Source organism: Vitis riparia, chromosome 13 (genome assembly GCF_004353265.1).
Source record: "Vitis riparia cultivar Riparia Gloire de Montpellier isolate 1030 chromosome 13, EGFV_Vit.rip_1.0, whole genome shotgun sequence".
NCBI lineage: Eukaryota > Viridiplantae > Streptophyta > Magnoliopsida > Vitales > Vitaceae > Vitis > Vitis riparia.
In genome coordinates this window covers 7,330,551-7,347,911 of record NC_048443.1, presented here as the reverse complement: position 1 = coordinate 7,347,911, position 17,361 = coordinate 7,330,551, and the positions used below count along the sequence as shown (strand labels likewise).

The window sequence follows — 17,361 nt, the reverse complement described above, 5'->3', positions numbered from 1 at the left end:
CCAGCGTCTGAGCCAGAAGGAATCTATTTTAGCTTCTCTTCCATCTCCGCATAACTGAAAGGGCTAGCAGGGATGAAAGTGGCATCATCAAAAGGACCCTCTCCCAAGGAAGCATTGGAGAGTGATTCCTCATCCGGAGCCACGCCTTCAGCATTCTCAACCGGTTGGGCCTCTCTAGGTGGAACCTCAGCCGGCACCAGCGCTGGGACGGCTGGGCTCTCTTCCGCCATCTCCACCTCACCACCTTCCGGATGGCCCTCCGGGACGGATGAACAGCTGACTTCGATGCCTTCTACGAAACGATCCTGAAGCCGCCCAGCGAGGCCAGACTTCAAGTCGCGTACCAGACGCAACCTTTTTCTAGTTGGCCCCCTCACAGGTACAAAGGGACGAGGGCTTGGCCTATGCACAGGCAACTCCTGGCTGTCTGCCCCCATTTCTCCTGTTGGGGGTGTCACAGGAGGCAAGTTGGCAACACCAGAGGCCAGGGCCTCACCCTCATCCGGGGGAGCGGATCCGGGTTGGTTTATTGAGGCCGCTTCCTCGGCCAGGAGAGCCATCCGGACGTCTGGTGCCACCGAAGGCCCCGAAAGATTAAGGCCCCTAATAAATTCAAAAGTGGTTGAGACAGAGGCCGGGAGAGGATTTTCTGGCTCTTGTATTGTACATTCCTTTTCATAGCCAATGGGAGGCGGCACAAACTCCTGTGGAGGAGTTGGGATTTTCACTGCCTTTCCCTTACTTTTCTTACTCAGCTTCTTCTTCTTCTTCGCTGGAGCACCAGCAGGTGGAGAAGACGCGGACCGTTTCCCACCCGGAGCCTTCCGCAGAAGCCCTTCTTGTCTTTTCTTCTCCCGCTTGTTGAGACGGGCCTTGCGTGTCTGGGCATCTGCCTTCCGCGCCCCCTCATAGAAGGGAAGATCTTCAAGAGTAAAATGCTCCCCAACTACCACTTCTTCAGGCAGCCGCCTTGGAAGTATGTTCAGCACGTATGACTGAGGCTGCTGGACGACCAAGCGGAGGTTCTGCGCAAAAAGAAGCAGTTCGCATCTCCGCTCGGCCGAAGTTATCTCAAAAAGCTTGTTCAAACGATCGAACGAAGCCTTCTCCACCCAATCCACCAGTTTTCCTCTCTTATCCTGGTCTGCACCCAAGCAAGCAAAATATGTCAGCCGCCTAAAAACAATGCTGACTCACAAACTATGCAAATACATAAAGTAGCTTAGCTATACCTGGAATCTCCAGTGACTGATTGGGAACAAAGGGCCTATCCGGATGCTCAGACAAACCTGCCCATACGCCCTTGACCAGCACCTGTCCCTTGGCGGCCTTTTTATTCGAATCCGGTAGGTTTGTCACCAGTTGCAGAGATGGAAGGCTGGCGACGAAGCTAAAGATATTACTCTTCGCCTTCTTGATCGAATAAACGAAGAGAACCTCCAGTAGTGAGAGGTGCAAATTAAACAACACACTCAGGATGTTGCACCCCATCAGCACCCGAATCATGTTGGGATGTATATACATTGGAGGAATTTGGGTGAAGTGCAGAAGTTCCTTGAGCAGAGACGGGAGAGGGAACTGGAGCCCAGCATTAAACTGCTCCTTGGTAAAAAGTATCGCGTTATTTTCTAGTTTTTTAGGCAACACGCCCTCTCCATCAAACAGTTCCACAGACACACCATTGGGAACGCAAAACCGATCGCAAAATTCCTTCACATTCAACTTTTCCACAGACTTTTCAGCACGAGCGTCACCAGACGGGCGAGGTGAAGTAATTTCCTTGATAGCAGACATTTTCTAGCCCCAAGATGAACCAGAATCTGCATGAAAGGAATCCAACAAGTCAAGCAAACAGAATCGACCCCACAAAACCTCAAACCCTACCCCGCAGGAGATTCAATACCCCACCAAAAAGCAAAAAGCGCAGGGGGGGCAACAGAAACCCCAAACATACCCAAAACGCAGAAAAAGCTAGCATCAAATAGTCACTCGCCCAAAAAGCTTCCCCGAGCAAATCAAAGGCAAACCAAGAAAAGAGGATATAAGAAGCAAAGAAATCAGAATAGAGTTGCGTACCAAGTGTAAACTCGAAAGCAGGGTCGAAAATCGCAAATACAGTTACCGTCACCACCTGAATGCTGCCGGTACACTCACAAGCGAAGACAGACAGTAGGCAAATGAAGCGATAACAAAGAAAATGCAGTAAGAAAAAAGCAACGGGAGTCCACAGGCTGCTATTTATAAGAGACAGCCCCTCGGTATTCCAAGCGTTCAGCAAAACGCTATCATTAAACCGACACATTGCCTAAGGAATACCCAGAGACGGCGGCTCGCCATAAATGCTCTCCTGTCTCTTCGCCCCCGCTCGCTACGTGGCCCAATGAGAACAAAAGCAAACTTCGGTTTCAAAAGCAATCATTCTTTTTTAACCCGCCCATTTTGCTAAGGCAAAATCGACAAGTTAAAAAGGGGGCATTGTAGGGACCCATCCCTGATGACACGTGGCACACGTCCCCTGTCGACACGTGGCACGTGATTCTACCCGGAGTATCCACATCCGGATTTCCCCAAGAGTACAGGTGGCGCGCTTTCCTATCCGGACCACCGCCATCACTCATCCGGCGACCTTTCATATTCCACCCGGATATGTTGATCCCGGACCACCGCCATTACTCATCCGGCGACCTTTCATATTCCACCCGGATATGTTCATCCGGATCACTGGCCAAACTAAGCGTGCCTCATTACGTCATTCTAACATCCTGTCACAAATCATATTCCGATACCTGCAGAGTGAAAAGACAGAAGTGACAGCTAGTCACTTCCCACGATCTCTGACAGCCGTTCGTAGGATGAGGATGTCCCTGCCACCACCTAGTGGCAATCATGGTAAACCAAAAAGCCTTCCATCATTTATGGAGGAGAGAGAGTTTCTAAATGGTATATATATATGAACCTTCGCACAAAGAAAAGGGTAAGCTTCTCAATACCTAGTAAAAGGCCAACTGTGCCATCTGCTTTTATCTCTCTTTCCATAGCTGACAAAACCATCGGAGGGTGTGTCCGGACACCCTGTCCGGACGCCTTTTGCAAGAACAGCTGAATCAAGAATTTGTATTCGTTGAGATCGTATATATATCCATTTGGCAACTACGTGGATCGCGGAGGATACGAGGCCTCAACAGTCTGGATCATAATTTATGTAAGGGAAAAAAGAAGGTGGATATATTATACTCTTCAAATGCAAGTTGGGGGATTATTTTTCTGTTGAACACTTGGTATGAAAACTTATCTTTGGATCCCTTAATAATTCTTCTTGTTTCAATCACATAATGTTACATCATTTTTCTTAGATAAATAAGATATATTTGCACTCTTGGATATACTACTGGTTTCTACTTTCAAAAATTTCTAAAGAGCAATGAATTTCTTTTTATTTACTTTTTAAAAAAGAAAAGTCCTGAGATATAATACAAAATCTAAGACTATTAGGGGTGTGATGGTTGGTTGGGTAAGTTGCTATGCTGATAGGTGACGAGCTTCCCTCGTGACTCTCAGTTGTATATGTGATTTCAAGTAATGATTGTTTCCATATTGATTTAGGGAATAGCCCTTTTCACGCTGTAATTATGACTTGTAGTCTTATCTTATTTAATGCTAGCTAGACATGCTACATTAAATTTTCTAATGGGAGGAGGTTGTGCCTAACCAGCCTTTGATCACCAACTAACCCTCCTAAACGCTATGGTTAGAGGAAGGACCTATGACCCTCTTACTAGGTCATGCACATAGGTGGGTTTGTCCGATGTCCAAGTCTTTCCATGTCATAGGGGCACCACTTGTTAAGCCAATCCAGTCCTAAAAAATTACCAGCTGTCCATATCATAGGGACACCACTTGAATATTTGAAGATCGTAGTTTGTCCATATCTCATTTGCTTTCCTAGAAGGTAGCCACCAAACACCCGAGCTTAAGCATCTGGAGACAAAAGACTCTAAAAACTAGAGTTTCTATCGAAGGAAAGGACGTAAAATTTGGTTATATAGGAGTTTTTAGTGCATTAGGTTGTTTTGGTTTAAGTTAGTAATTTTATTCCATTAATCCTGATTGAGGACTTTTTGTATTTTTTTGTGACTTTCACTCCATTACACACACAAGAAGTATAGAAAGGTTCATAAAAGCTACTGACTTTAAACAAACGACATAACAGACTTTAGGGTATTTAAGTTGAGTGTTTTTAAGATAACTGTTTTAGAAATTCTTGATCGAGAGCAAAAACGCTCCTTGAGATCGCTCATCATTGTGCACGAGCATTGACAAGGGGCGCTTAAGCAGTAGAAGCACATTTATTCAACACTCAGACATTTGGGTTTGGGTTTTCCAAAAATTAAGTCTTAGACATGAGTCTTAGAGTAACTTCCACTAGGTAAATCGTGCATCCCTGTGTGTGGTTGAAGTTTTGGATAGGTTTTTTAACTTATTAAAAGAATTATAAAAAACAAAACTTGGTAAACTTTGGGCTATAATAAAACTTATTTTCTATGTCTAACTGAAACCAGTAATTAGGATGCGAGGGAAATGGATTCATGCCCCCAAATCTGAATAGGCCAGAAAAGGAGTAAAATAATGAATATCAAGCTGACACTCTTATTTACCAGAATAAATTATGAGTTAATTACTTCCAAAAAGAGCTAGTTTGCAATGTATAGTCAACTATAATAGGCTAAGATTGTGCGGTGAGAATCAAATTCTTGCTCCAATTAAGGTCATCAAGAAGTCCTTGTAGCCCCCTGATGTTTTGCGTACCACTGCATCATCAAGACTTACCTTGTTCATGTTGAAATACTCTTCTTTGATCTTCATCATGTCAATTTCCACTCAAGCCAAAATGGCTCTTACTAATGAATGAACATCTGACCGATGACCACTGAGGGAAGCTCTTATAATCTGGTGATGGTTCAAACAAAGGAAAAAGAAATTTCATGAGAAGCTTAAAGTTTAATATTATCTCTGACAAATACGAAGAAAATCTTTTGATGGAAGCAGTTTAAGAAAAATGACTTTCATTCAGAAGATGAAGTTCTGTACCAACCAGAACCTTTTTATAAGTTTCAAAATCATGTTCCTGTTTAATAACTTTAAGCAAGTTTACTGCCAATCTTCCTTAAGATTACTCCAAAAAGCATCCTATCACTCTGTTTGGATGGTGAGAAAATTTTTTAACCATCATGACACACAATTTGAGACCATAAGAAACACTAAGCATAATACCAAGTCAGGGTAAGCTTAAAAATTTTTATTTTCTTTATTTATATATTTCCATCACCTCGGCAAAGTGTTTCTCGGGAGCATCAATGCATAAAATTACCACCCGCAATAGAGATCCCAAATCATCACTCCCTGAGCTCATAATAGCCTGTCAAGAAGGTATATATGTGTCAACTTTCAGTAAAAGAAAATGGCTCGAACAGATCTGTTAACTAACCATGTATAAAAACTGAACCTGGTAGATAGGAACTTGGTAGTTTTGTTTATAATGCTTAAAAGTTGCTCTGAGCTGGAAGAAATTCCTGGTGCTGAGTATCCACATAACTTCATCACAATCCAATTGCTTCTTTTCAATGGCTTCATGTAGCTTAGCAGCCTCAGATTTTGCAACATTCAAATCCACCAATTCTCTATCATACCTGTAGGAGCTCACCAAGCCCAGTAGAAGCTGCGCATGGCCCACATTACAAGTCATTCATAGAAATGCAAATGGTGTGCATACAGCATAAGTTTAAACCCTAAAACTGAAACATATTTTCTTAATTATTTTGACTTGTATATCTAAGAGAGTGTACCACCTTTTGGAGAGACGATGAAACTTTGGATGTGATGGCTTCTTCGAGGGAACAATCAAATAAAGAGCAGTAGGCCTGCCTGACTGCCATTAGATGGTTAGGAGATGATGCGCATGCTATCTCGACAATGACTTGCAGTTGAGTGATGCCCGCCTTCCCCCTCTTCAAGGTCTTCTCTACCAACTTGGCATCCCTTTCAGGCGGTTCTTCCATCCAATAGACCATTGCTTTCTATTATGAAACATTTAATACCTATTATGTTCCCATATGCATGGGGTTTCACATGGGGAAGATTAGCTTCTGCGAATTAAATATTTTAGGCTCATAATCATCATTAGGTGGTGCCAAAGTAGATATGCATGAAGGGGACAATCTTTTACTAGAACCACTCTCCTATACTCAACTAGGGATTGAATCCTAATCTGCCTTTAAAGAAAAATAATGAAGGCATAGACAGATGCAAAATGGTATGGGATTTAAGTTCAGGCTGTATAGAACACCATTCCTTCAATTTTTGACAGGAATAAAGGACTGCCACTTTGAGAGAGAGAGAGAGAACTCAATTTCTGCGAAGCTAACTAGCCCAATGCCCTTTATATCTATGATAATATATATCAACTGTCATCAACAAATTAGCATGTGCTTCACAATATGATACATAAAACATCAAAATCTTCAGCTTAAACAGCCTTGTTTAGTATCCTTGCAGAACATTTTTTTTATATAAAAATTAGGAATATTTAGAAGATATATATATTTAGCTGTAAATACCTCTTTATTATCTAGTTGTTAGGAAAATATCTGCAGCCTTAATTCTAGGACTTAGTTTCAATGGTACCAAAAATAGTGGGACTAATTAGCTTATAAAGGCCCGATTGTACTCTTATTATTATGTATGAATGAAATATATATTTCATGAAACAAAGTACCCCAAGTACACCAGAGAGTGTAGATTGAAGACAATGAATGATGGATTCTTTAAAAAGTTGTTGATAAGTCTCTTTGATCTTCTTCCTTTGGACTGCATTTCTGTGTCCCAATATCCATATTATCACTTTCTGATCCACTCCCCACCCTACGTACAAATAAGCATATAAATAAATAATAATCATAATAATAAAGTAGTTTGCTATATATATATATATCATTCTTAACTATATACCTTCTAAAACTGTAGACGAAAAATGAAAAAACCTAAGAAGATGAAGAGAAATGAAAGAAAGAAGAAAAAGAAGAGGGATAGAAACCTTGTAAAGCTACTCTAAGTCTCTCACTGTGTTGGGTTAGAGATCGAAGGGGCTACATCAGGCAGTCTAAGTGTGGCCATTTTTCATATTTTTCTTTACCAAAATGAGAACCACTCTTTATAGAGAAAAGCTTGTGTTATTTATTTACTTATTTGTTCTCCTTTTTAAGAAAGATCTATTGTGTCAACCTCTTCTTTCCTCTCTCTTTCCCTCCCTTCTTTATTCTTTTTCTTTTTCTCTTTCTTTCTTGTCTTTTCCTTTTCACTTCTGATGGGAAACCAACAAGTAATCTCCATCGCAATGTAAACAACTCATCAAACAAAATCCTTAAAAGAGGATTCTCCATATGAGATTCATATCTTACCAATACTTTTTATTTTACAAGAGCATTATATGATGTGTAGGAGATGCCATTGCTGACATCATGGAAAAAATTTGAAGGTTTGCATATCCAAAACGAAATGATGGAAGAAAAATGTATAAAAAAATATAAAAATTACAAATATGATGATAATTTGAGAAAAATATTATTTGAAATTAATGCTTGTTCAACGACAAAATAAATGGAGAAAAAATGTATTCCATCTATTTTTTGGTCAATTTTTTTGCTAGGTCAAATAAATTAATTTGCCCATTAACATGCAAATGCCCAAAATTTCTAATGTCAAAAGTTACAATTTATAATTTTTTCTATTCATCCAAAAATAAAATAACGACTTTACAAAGAAAGTAATGTCAAAAGTTGGCATTCATCAAACAAGTTGAATGAGCCTTCACAAAGAAAGAAGGGCCCATTTGAGAGACTTTTGAGGGTCGGTGTATCAAAGCAATTTCTTACTTTATTAATTTCATTTCATGTTTAATAAATTGACTATGTGATTGATGTGGTGATAATTATAAAGTATATAAAATCTAGAAGGAATTAGTCTTACATTTGACATGCAGGTTAAGGAAGAATCGTTCAAATCCGATCAGATCAAGCTTGGTTGGAAAATCTGTACTGCGATATGAGGTTGGTGATACTTAAATTGACTTCCAAATGGACCAACTTTCACTTTATAGCTTTATAGTATATGTTTTCACTTAATATAACAACTTGGGCTAACCCCATTTGGGATTTGTGAAATCCAATTGAAGTTGAAAGAGAATCGGACAAATCAACATAGTATACACCTGTGACAGAGAATGATAAAAGTATATTGATCCCCTTTGAAAGGGAGAAAAATAATGTTTGGGGGACTGAAACAAAAAAAAAAAAAAAAAATGCATAGCTTTGAAATAGTTGCAACTTAAGTTTCCAAATCAAATTGGTTTTGAAGATGCATGAGAAGTGAATTTATTATACAGATAATGATGTGGAAAGGGAAAATTGTTTATAGTTTCAACTATATTAGTTTTATAAAATTATAAAAGGAAAAAAAATTATTTTTTTTTCTTTTCGATTTTTGAAAAAAAAAAAAATCCAAACTAGGGAGACTAATATTTTGCACAATTCTAGAGAGTAATTGAATGTAAAATAGAGTAGCAGAAACAAATGTAATGTCTGAATCAAGAGCAATTGTATGCAAATATAATTAAGTTCGAAGATAAGTTATTCAAATGATGGCTCTTAGAACAAGTTGTGGGGTATGATGTTGAATGCAAAAAAAGATTTAGCCTATTGTTGCCAAATACTAAATGATTTTCAAATAAAGTGGTCAAAACTTGATTCGACAAGTGGTATCACAATTAATGGTCATGTGAGCATCATAGGAATTATTGGGGTGCAATAATACCACTCTTAAGCTAAAAAATGGGTCAACTAAATCATGATTCTTAAAATAGATGTGTATAGTGTGATGGCGTCAAAGAAGTCTTTCAAGCAACCTAGGGATTTGAGGTAGGTTGATGTTCCATAATAAAATGAATATATATATATATGAAAGAATTAATGAAATTTTAGTTCTTATTCTAAGTTGTTTGTTTCAAGGATATTTTTACATGATTTAAGTCTTCCAAGTAAATAGATCCAATACAGCTTAACATTTTCAAAGGGTAAACTTTTTGGATAAGTAGAAGGTGATGGGATTTATGGGAGTGCAATAATGTATGGGAAGATTGTTTCCACCTTTCCTTTGGCTTAGAAAATCTTTAAGGGTCCCAAAGAATGTTATGTAAATCCAAACGGGTATCATAAATCTAGGTGCATGAAGCTGTTATTTAATTTACACACTTTCAAATTTATAATTTTTAAAAATAAAGTAAAATAAAATTTGTTGTCGTTTGAAAGGTATTATAGCTACTTTCACATGCACTTTATTCCTTTTTCTTTTTATCATTACTAAAGCTATATGTAGGAGGTATAGAGTTATTTGGTTCCCAAGAAAACGAGTTAATAATGGAATAAATATAGACATTAGGATAAATGCTCTTTCTTCTGACCTAAGAAAAGAAAGCTTGGGTCTTCTAACTTTGAAAAAGTGAATATGAACGCTCGGAAGGACCATGGAACCCTCATTAGGATTAATTAGGTCTTTCTACAATTGCTCCATAGTGCTTTAATGATAATTTCTTTTTTTTAAAAAAATAGTTTAGTTATGAATACTTGACCAATGTTTAGCCTATAATTTCACTTGGAAGCAATATGTCCTTGGAAATATAATTGGACAATCATTTTCAAAAAAAATACTAAGAACTAAGGGGAGAAGAAAAAAAAAGAAAGGATTATAGTCGTAATTAAATTATAAAAAATCTAAAATAAATTTTAAAAATAAATAAATAATTTAATTAAAGTAATACAACACCTAAAGATAATTTTCATTATTTAAAAGAAAAAAACAATTTTCATGTGGTAAGACTTTATCTATATGGTACCAAAATCAAATCAACAATTTATCATTAACATGGTCTTGTATTGGAGAATAAATTCAATACGAACTATATTCCATGACCTAAAATAAATTTCTAGCAACTTCATGAAAATATCAACAAATTGAATTGATTGGTTGAAGGAAAATAAAATATGGGAATTAAACTACGTTAAATCTTTTTGTATACAAAATGAAAATAAAAATTTTATGATTTTGGATTAATGTCATTGAAGCAAGATTAGACAAACCAGGGTGCCTTCACTTGGAATACCTTTGATTCTAATTAAGGAGTCTTGTGATAGCACCGGGTGAGAAGATCCCTTGGTTTGGATGAAATTTTATTTTAGTATTTTAATTTTCAATTTCTAAAAAATCAATATTGTTACATTCTATACAACATACATTTCTTAAAATTTGGTGTAATCTTTGGTTTTTGTGAACTTAATATCTATGTCGAGGGCAAGTGTGGGCAATCCCACTTGAAGTTAATTAAGAATCAAAACCATAGTATTGACCATGAATTTTTTTTTATAAAGGTTAAAGCCACTTGTTATAATACAAGGTGATAACATTGATTTTTTAAAAATATTTTAAAAGAAATTAAGGACTTTGGTTCACCAAAATTCAATAAAATTTGTTGTCACATTCTATTACATACACATACCAATAACCAAGATATCCAACATAACGTTAAAAATGAAATCATAAAGCTACTTCATATAACTACATTATATTTTTGGCCATGATTCATAATCTATAAATAAAATCTTTCTATGATATAAATGGATATACGGTTCAAGATCATAAAATGAAAATGAATTTCACTTATTGAAAGATTAAGAATATAGACCTCTAGATGTTATATTTTAGTGGTTGGAAGACTTCTTTTATCAAAAACAAAAACATTTAATTATTAATTAGATAAAGAACCATGAAAATGTCTTCCCCATTGTAATAATCTTGTAACTCTTTATTAAAAGCAAGAAATATATTACAACCATCAATTCCTCCTAGAAGTAGACTATTCTCAAAAAAGAGATCAAATATTTTGTTTACCACTCTATCAATGATTACACCACTTGATTAACTAAGTAAAGAATCCAATAAAAGAAGCATCGCATCTCTAAGGTAATATCAAAGACTTAGGAAGGCCTCTCATGTAACTTTCATAGAACTCTTTTTTCTTCTTTATTAAAGATATTACTATCCTCAAATCTTCCTTACTAGAAGATTAGAGAGGTCCTCAACTTTTGCTATTGTTTAGCCTTCCAATAAAGCTAAACTCAATGGCTAGTTCTTCTCCAACATATTTCAAGAGGGTTAGTACTAGTGTTCCAACATGATTCATGGTATGCACATAGGAGTTCGCTCAAATATCACACAAGTTGTCAACCAAGAGGATGAAGAAAAATAGAATAAATTCCACAATGACTTAAAAGTGCTTAGTCTATCATAAAAACTTTTCTAATTATATTTCTTTTTAGTCCATAATAAGATAGTACTAGCAATGCACCAAATAAATTTATACATCTAATTAAGAAAGCTTCCAAAGAATTGATCAAAAGTAGTTAGCATCTCCACCACACTTCTAGTTGGAACTCAATCAATCCCTATAAGTTTCAACATTCAATGCCATAATGTCAATACCGCATTGAGCAATGTAGACATAGATGATCCATTAATTCCCTTCTCTTCTTATGCGTAACACATCACTCTGAGTTGTGGTTCTTGTAAAGTCTCCTCTTCTATTGCAATTCTTTTGTATTAACCTTCTATTTACCACCTGCCATGTGAAGGGCTTGACTTTTGAATGAGTTTTAGATTTTTAGACAATTTGTAAGGGCAAAGAGATCATTCAAGTTGATGAGACCAAAAGAGCTTTAATTAAAAAAGAATGAATTGAAGTGGAGGATATCAAGGATCGAACCCTCTCATAAGGAAAAGTGAATGACAAATATGGATTGACTAAAATCAACATCAAAAGAGTAAATTAATTATTCTATTTCATGGTCCAAAAGGGTTTGAAGGATGGAAATGGCTGCTTAATTAGTTTGATTAGCTGATTAAGACCACATATATACTTAGGTTTACGGTCAAACTTTTAAGATAAACATTCAGAAGGTTCTTATAATTCAACTTTTGCGGGCTACAATGGGGTAGTAGGGAAATATATCCCGAATAAAGCCAGTTTTTGGTGATTAGAACAACAACAGACACTTGGTTGAGAGAATCAAATTATTTCTCCAATTAAGGCCATCAAGAAGCTTTTGTAAACCCCTGATGCATTATGTCTAACTACATCATCGAGATTGGTGTTGTTCATTTTGAAGTACTCTCCTTTGATCTTCGTCATATCAATTTCAGCCCGAGTCACAATTGCTCTTGTCAATGAATCTTCATCTTTAGTCCAGTACCCAATAGTGGAGGCTCTAATGACCTGATGATGGATCATGCAATAGAGAAAAATAATGCTAATGAGAAGCTTACATATTAAGCTTTAATAAAAGAAATACAAACTTTCATGGAAGAAGAAAGTCTTCCATTGGAATAGTTTCAGACCTCCTTGAACATCCAATGGCATGCATTAAAGTAACTTCAACAAATGTTTAGAAGTTGCTTATGTGCACACCTGAATTGACTCACAAATGGAAAAATCACATTAATCTTGCTGTGTTTGGTTTGTTGAGACAAAAAAGTGGAACCTAACAATAGTTTGGAACAAGACTAACAACTTGGATTTCTATATTTTTCAGGAACCAATACAACATTAAAGGTAAGATCCAAAGTTCTAAGGTCCAAAGTTTTTATTTTCTTCCCTTAACTTTTTTCCATCACCTCAGCAAAATGTTTCTCTGGGAAAACAATGCACAAAATTACTCCTCGCAATATAGAGCCCAAATCACCATTTCCACTACTATTAATGGCCTGTCAAAAATTTATAAAAGTTCATTTTTAGTATTAAAAAAAAAAAAAAAAGGAAAAGAAAGGAATTAATCTACCTATTGATTTTCTAGAAGTCAAACCTGATCAATAGCAACTTCGTAGCTTTGCTTGTAGCACACAAAAGTTGCTCTAAGTTGAAAGAAATTCCTTGTTGTCATATCCACACAACATCATCATGATCTAATTGCTTCTTTTCAATGGCTTCATGTAGCTTAGCTGCCTCAGATTTTGCAAGATTAAAGTCCACCAATTCTCTATCATGCCTGTACGAGCTCACTAGACCCACTAGAAGCTGTGCATCACCCACAATACAAGTCAGTCTAGGGAGTGAAAACGTATAATGCTAGAAGATTATAACAATGGTATATTTAAATTATACCAACCCATTTCCTCCCATATAAATAGTATCCGCTTTGTACTTAATGAATACACATGGTTTTAAACGTGTCTACACTAAGAGGAGTCTACTATATATATAATGTCTAAAAATTTTTCCTATGTTGGATGCGTGGTATTATAATCACCCTACCACCTTGGCAGACACAATGTCCTTGTTATGTCATTTGCACGAGTTTGTGAAGCCAAATAAATGGACATCCCTTGTAGAGTCAGACAAACAAAGTCACACACCAGGATTAAGAGTCACCTTTGATATTAGTACGTAACATGCTCCCATATACATATTGTTTGCTCTAGGTTTAATAAGTTATTGGAGCTTTAAAACACATTTATACCATTAAGAGAATTTCAATTTATATATATGCATTGGGAACTTTTTCATACGTGGGAAATCACATAAATAGCACACATAATGGTCTTCGTATCATATGCATACCTCCTATGTATTAGGATTAAGCTTATTTTGACATGCTTTTTTGTTGATGAAAAGTCCTGAATTTGAAATGGTAAGCCCAATATTAATGACAAGTAATCATGGTGAAATGATACTGTCAAAGTTGTAACGTAAATTAGTTTGATATAATATTATTGACTCAAATTAATTAATAGTCTAACATGATGTATCACCTTTTGGAGAGAAGTTGAGATGTTGGATGTGATGTCTTCTTCCAGAGAGCATTCGTATAAAGAGAAGTAGGCCTGCCTCACTGCCATTAGATGGTCCGGGGATGATGCACATGCTATCTCTACCAATACCTGCAACTGATTTATTTTCTTCCTCTTCTTTTTCAAGGCCATGTTTGCCAATATCGCATCCCTTTCGGGGGCTTCATTCATCCACAAGATCATTGCTGTCTATTATCAAACATTTATTATATAGTTATGAATAACTCTTCATCAATTCGTACATGACTAAGAACTATGTAAAAATTTGAACCATTTATAGGTCCATAATTATTGATAAGTTGTACCAATCTTGAGATTCAAGGGACAATAAGATTTGTCAGAGGGAAAGAAAACTAATCTATTTTTAAGAGCATTTCATTCTATTAGAATGATAGTCATAAATCTACCATATTATCTTACTAGCTCCTTTCAAACTATTGATTAGACATGTAATTAGAACCATTAATTGCCATTCATATAGCTCATGTATATAACCAAAATCAAACATCCTCCATAAAATTGGGGCTAAGGTATGAACACAAAGTACCTTGAGCACACCAGAAAGTTTAGATTGAAGACGATGGATGATGGACTCTTTATAAAGCTGTTGATAAGTGTCTTTGATCTGCTTCCTTTGGATTGCATTCCTGTGTCCCAATATCCATACTATCACTTTTTCATCCACTCCTCTCCCTACCCATATCCACAAAACCAAGAAAAAAGTAATCAAGAGGATTTGAACTTCATACAATCATTACATTATGTTGGTCTATATGCATCGAAAAACTGAACAGATAAATGAAGGTAGAAGAAAGACCTTGTAAAGCTAGATTAAGTCTCTCACTATCTTGGACTGGAGAAGGAATTGAATCAGGCAGTCTAAGTGAAGCCATTCTCATGTTTTTGCTTTAGGAAAGCTAGAAACAGACTCAACTTTATATAGAAAAGATGCTATTGGGTCACCTTTAGGAAAGAAGCATTTGTCTCAACACCTTTTTCCTCGTCCTTTTCATGGGAAATACTGGAAGGTCAAATATTAATCTATAATGCAATGCTACTCTCTACCAATTCTTTCAAGTGGATCTTTAAGGAGTATATGGTATATATACTCTTTGTTTTATAAAGAGAAATTTTACACTATCAGAGGAGCAATTCAGCAGTTTCACTTGGATTTTAAAAATTGTGTGAAGAAAGAAATATGTTAGGTGTTACTACTTACTGGAATGGTTATTTCTTTTGGCTTATTTGCTTTTTTCATTGCATTAGAACCTCATTTGTCTATTTCCAACATCAACTGATTAATGTTGGTTGGACCTGTTATGTGGAGCTACCTTTACCTCCTATTAGCTTAGGCTTTAGGGAGTGTATATGGTCTCGCATCATTTGGTTTCAAAGTAAGATTGGGCATCAACAATTGAAACATAAATATGGGCATCAACAATTTACTAAGGATTTTTGAGATAGGACAAACAAAAGTCCAATGTCCCACATTGGCTGGCTGCTAACATTGATTGAGCCTTATTTGCGGAGGTACTCTACCTTTCAGTAGCTTAGAGGTTCCGTATCATATTCACTTGGATGTATAAAACACTTCAATTACAAATATAAAAGATTTTATAATGTTAATTATCAAACACCTTTTATTGTTGATGTGAGATTCTCTAGAAAAGTAGTAATGTTCAAACTATAACAAAATTTTGCGGAATAAGATTTGAGAATAGGCACTTTAACTATGTTGTAATTAATTTTTTATGAAAAACCTATACTAGATAATTAAGAAGGGCTTCTAGAGGATTCTTTCCAAGTGTATTAGACTCATTTCACAAGCTATTTCAAGATCTAGTATTTATAACCATCAAATAACATTTTATATCACCAACTTTATAAAAAAGAAAAGGTGAATGGATATCATAAAAGTGCAATGAGGACAAGACAATTCCATTTTCCTTTTCCCTTCATTGGGTTGGAAGGGAATATTTAATTTAGCTTTAAAAAAAAAAAAAAAAAAAAAAAAAAACCTCTTTAAGGACCCATAAGAGAACATCTAAAGCAATGTTCCTTCCTTTTCAATTTTATAATTTTGTAACTTTATTCTTTTTCTAGACCCACTTAGAAGTCATATTTGAATAAATTCCAAACGTCACACTCCTTTAGTGAACAAGCATCATTGTTATATATATTACTTCTTTTGAGATTTCAATACTAGAAAAAAGAATATATCTAAATGAAAATTTGAGTTGAAAGAAGTAACTTTTTCCTTTAAATTAGATCAATCAAGAAGATAATTAAATCTAATTGAAAAGTAACTAGATTACATTGAGAAGTAATTTTGTTCACGCGCTTCCCACAAGATCATTATAAATCTTATTGATTAAGATTAATTTTCATTTGATGAAATGACTTAAAGTAAAAGTACTCCTTCCGTACGTAGTAGTACAATCCATATTTCTTTTCTAAATCCTTTCTCAATTATTAGTATTGGTATTGATTTAATGCTATATTGACAAGTATAGATTGTCCGTCAATCATTGTCATGAGATAAAATATTCGCTTATAAAATATTAGTGGGCTACTTTTGTATATGGTAAGTTTATTTTGTTCCATATGTACACTACAAGAAATAGGAGAATTAGCGATGAAGTTTTAATGTGGGAAAAAAAAAATTGTCACTAAATGTCATTATTAGTGACAAAATTTAAAAATTGTCTCAAAATTTATTAGGCGCAACAAATTACATTTTTGTCACAAAAAAATATTGACAATGAGAAAGTCATGCTAGTAAGTTATTCATGAAATTTTTTTGCGACAATAATGAATATTTAGTGACAATTATTTTGTCGCAAGATATATTTTTCACAACAAAATATTTTATTGAAATTTTTGTTACTAAAGAATATTATAAAATTTTAGGGACAAAATTTATTTGTCACCTATTGTTATTTTGCAACATGGTATAAAAATATTATTTTTAAATTTATTTCATATGATATATTAATAATTAAGATTAGATAATACTGTATAATATTCAAACATATTTTATTTTAATATCTTACAATCCACATATTTATTGAAAATATAAATTTTTTATTTTTATAATTATATATTGATTTAGGTCACACACATATGACTCTTAGTTGTTGGATTACATAAAATGAGTTGAATAATTTGATATAATATTTTTGTTTGTGAAATCCTTTTATATAAATTAGAATCTACATTTTATTACATATTAAATATATTTTTCAAATAATGTTACATTCAAGGATTAAATGTTGCCAAATATCAAAAGCTTTCAATATTTCGCCATTTTTTCCAACCCCAAAATTCGCTCCAAAATTTTGGAGTTGGGGATTCGAACCCCAAATAAAAGTTTAAATATTCACCCGCCCACCATCAAGATAACTTAACATTTGT

At 35.1% G+C, this 17,361-nt stretch overlaps 2 pseudogenes; both read right to left on the bottom strand.

The window, feature by feature from the left end:
- Window positions 1–4,680: 4,680 nt before the first annotated feature.
- LOC117929382 lies at window positions 4,681–7,170 on the bottom strand (annotated as a pseudogene).
- Window positions 7,171–12,069: 4,899 nt separating this feature from the next.
- Window positions 12,070–14,840, bottom strand: LOC117929233 (annotated as a pseudogene).
- Between the last annotated feature and the right edge of the window lie 2,521 nt (window positions 14,841–17,361).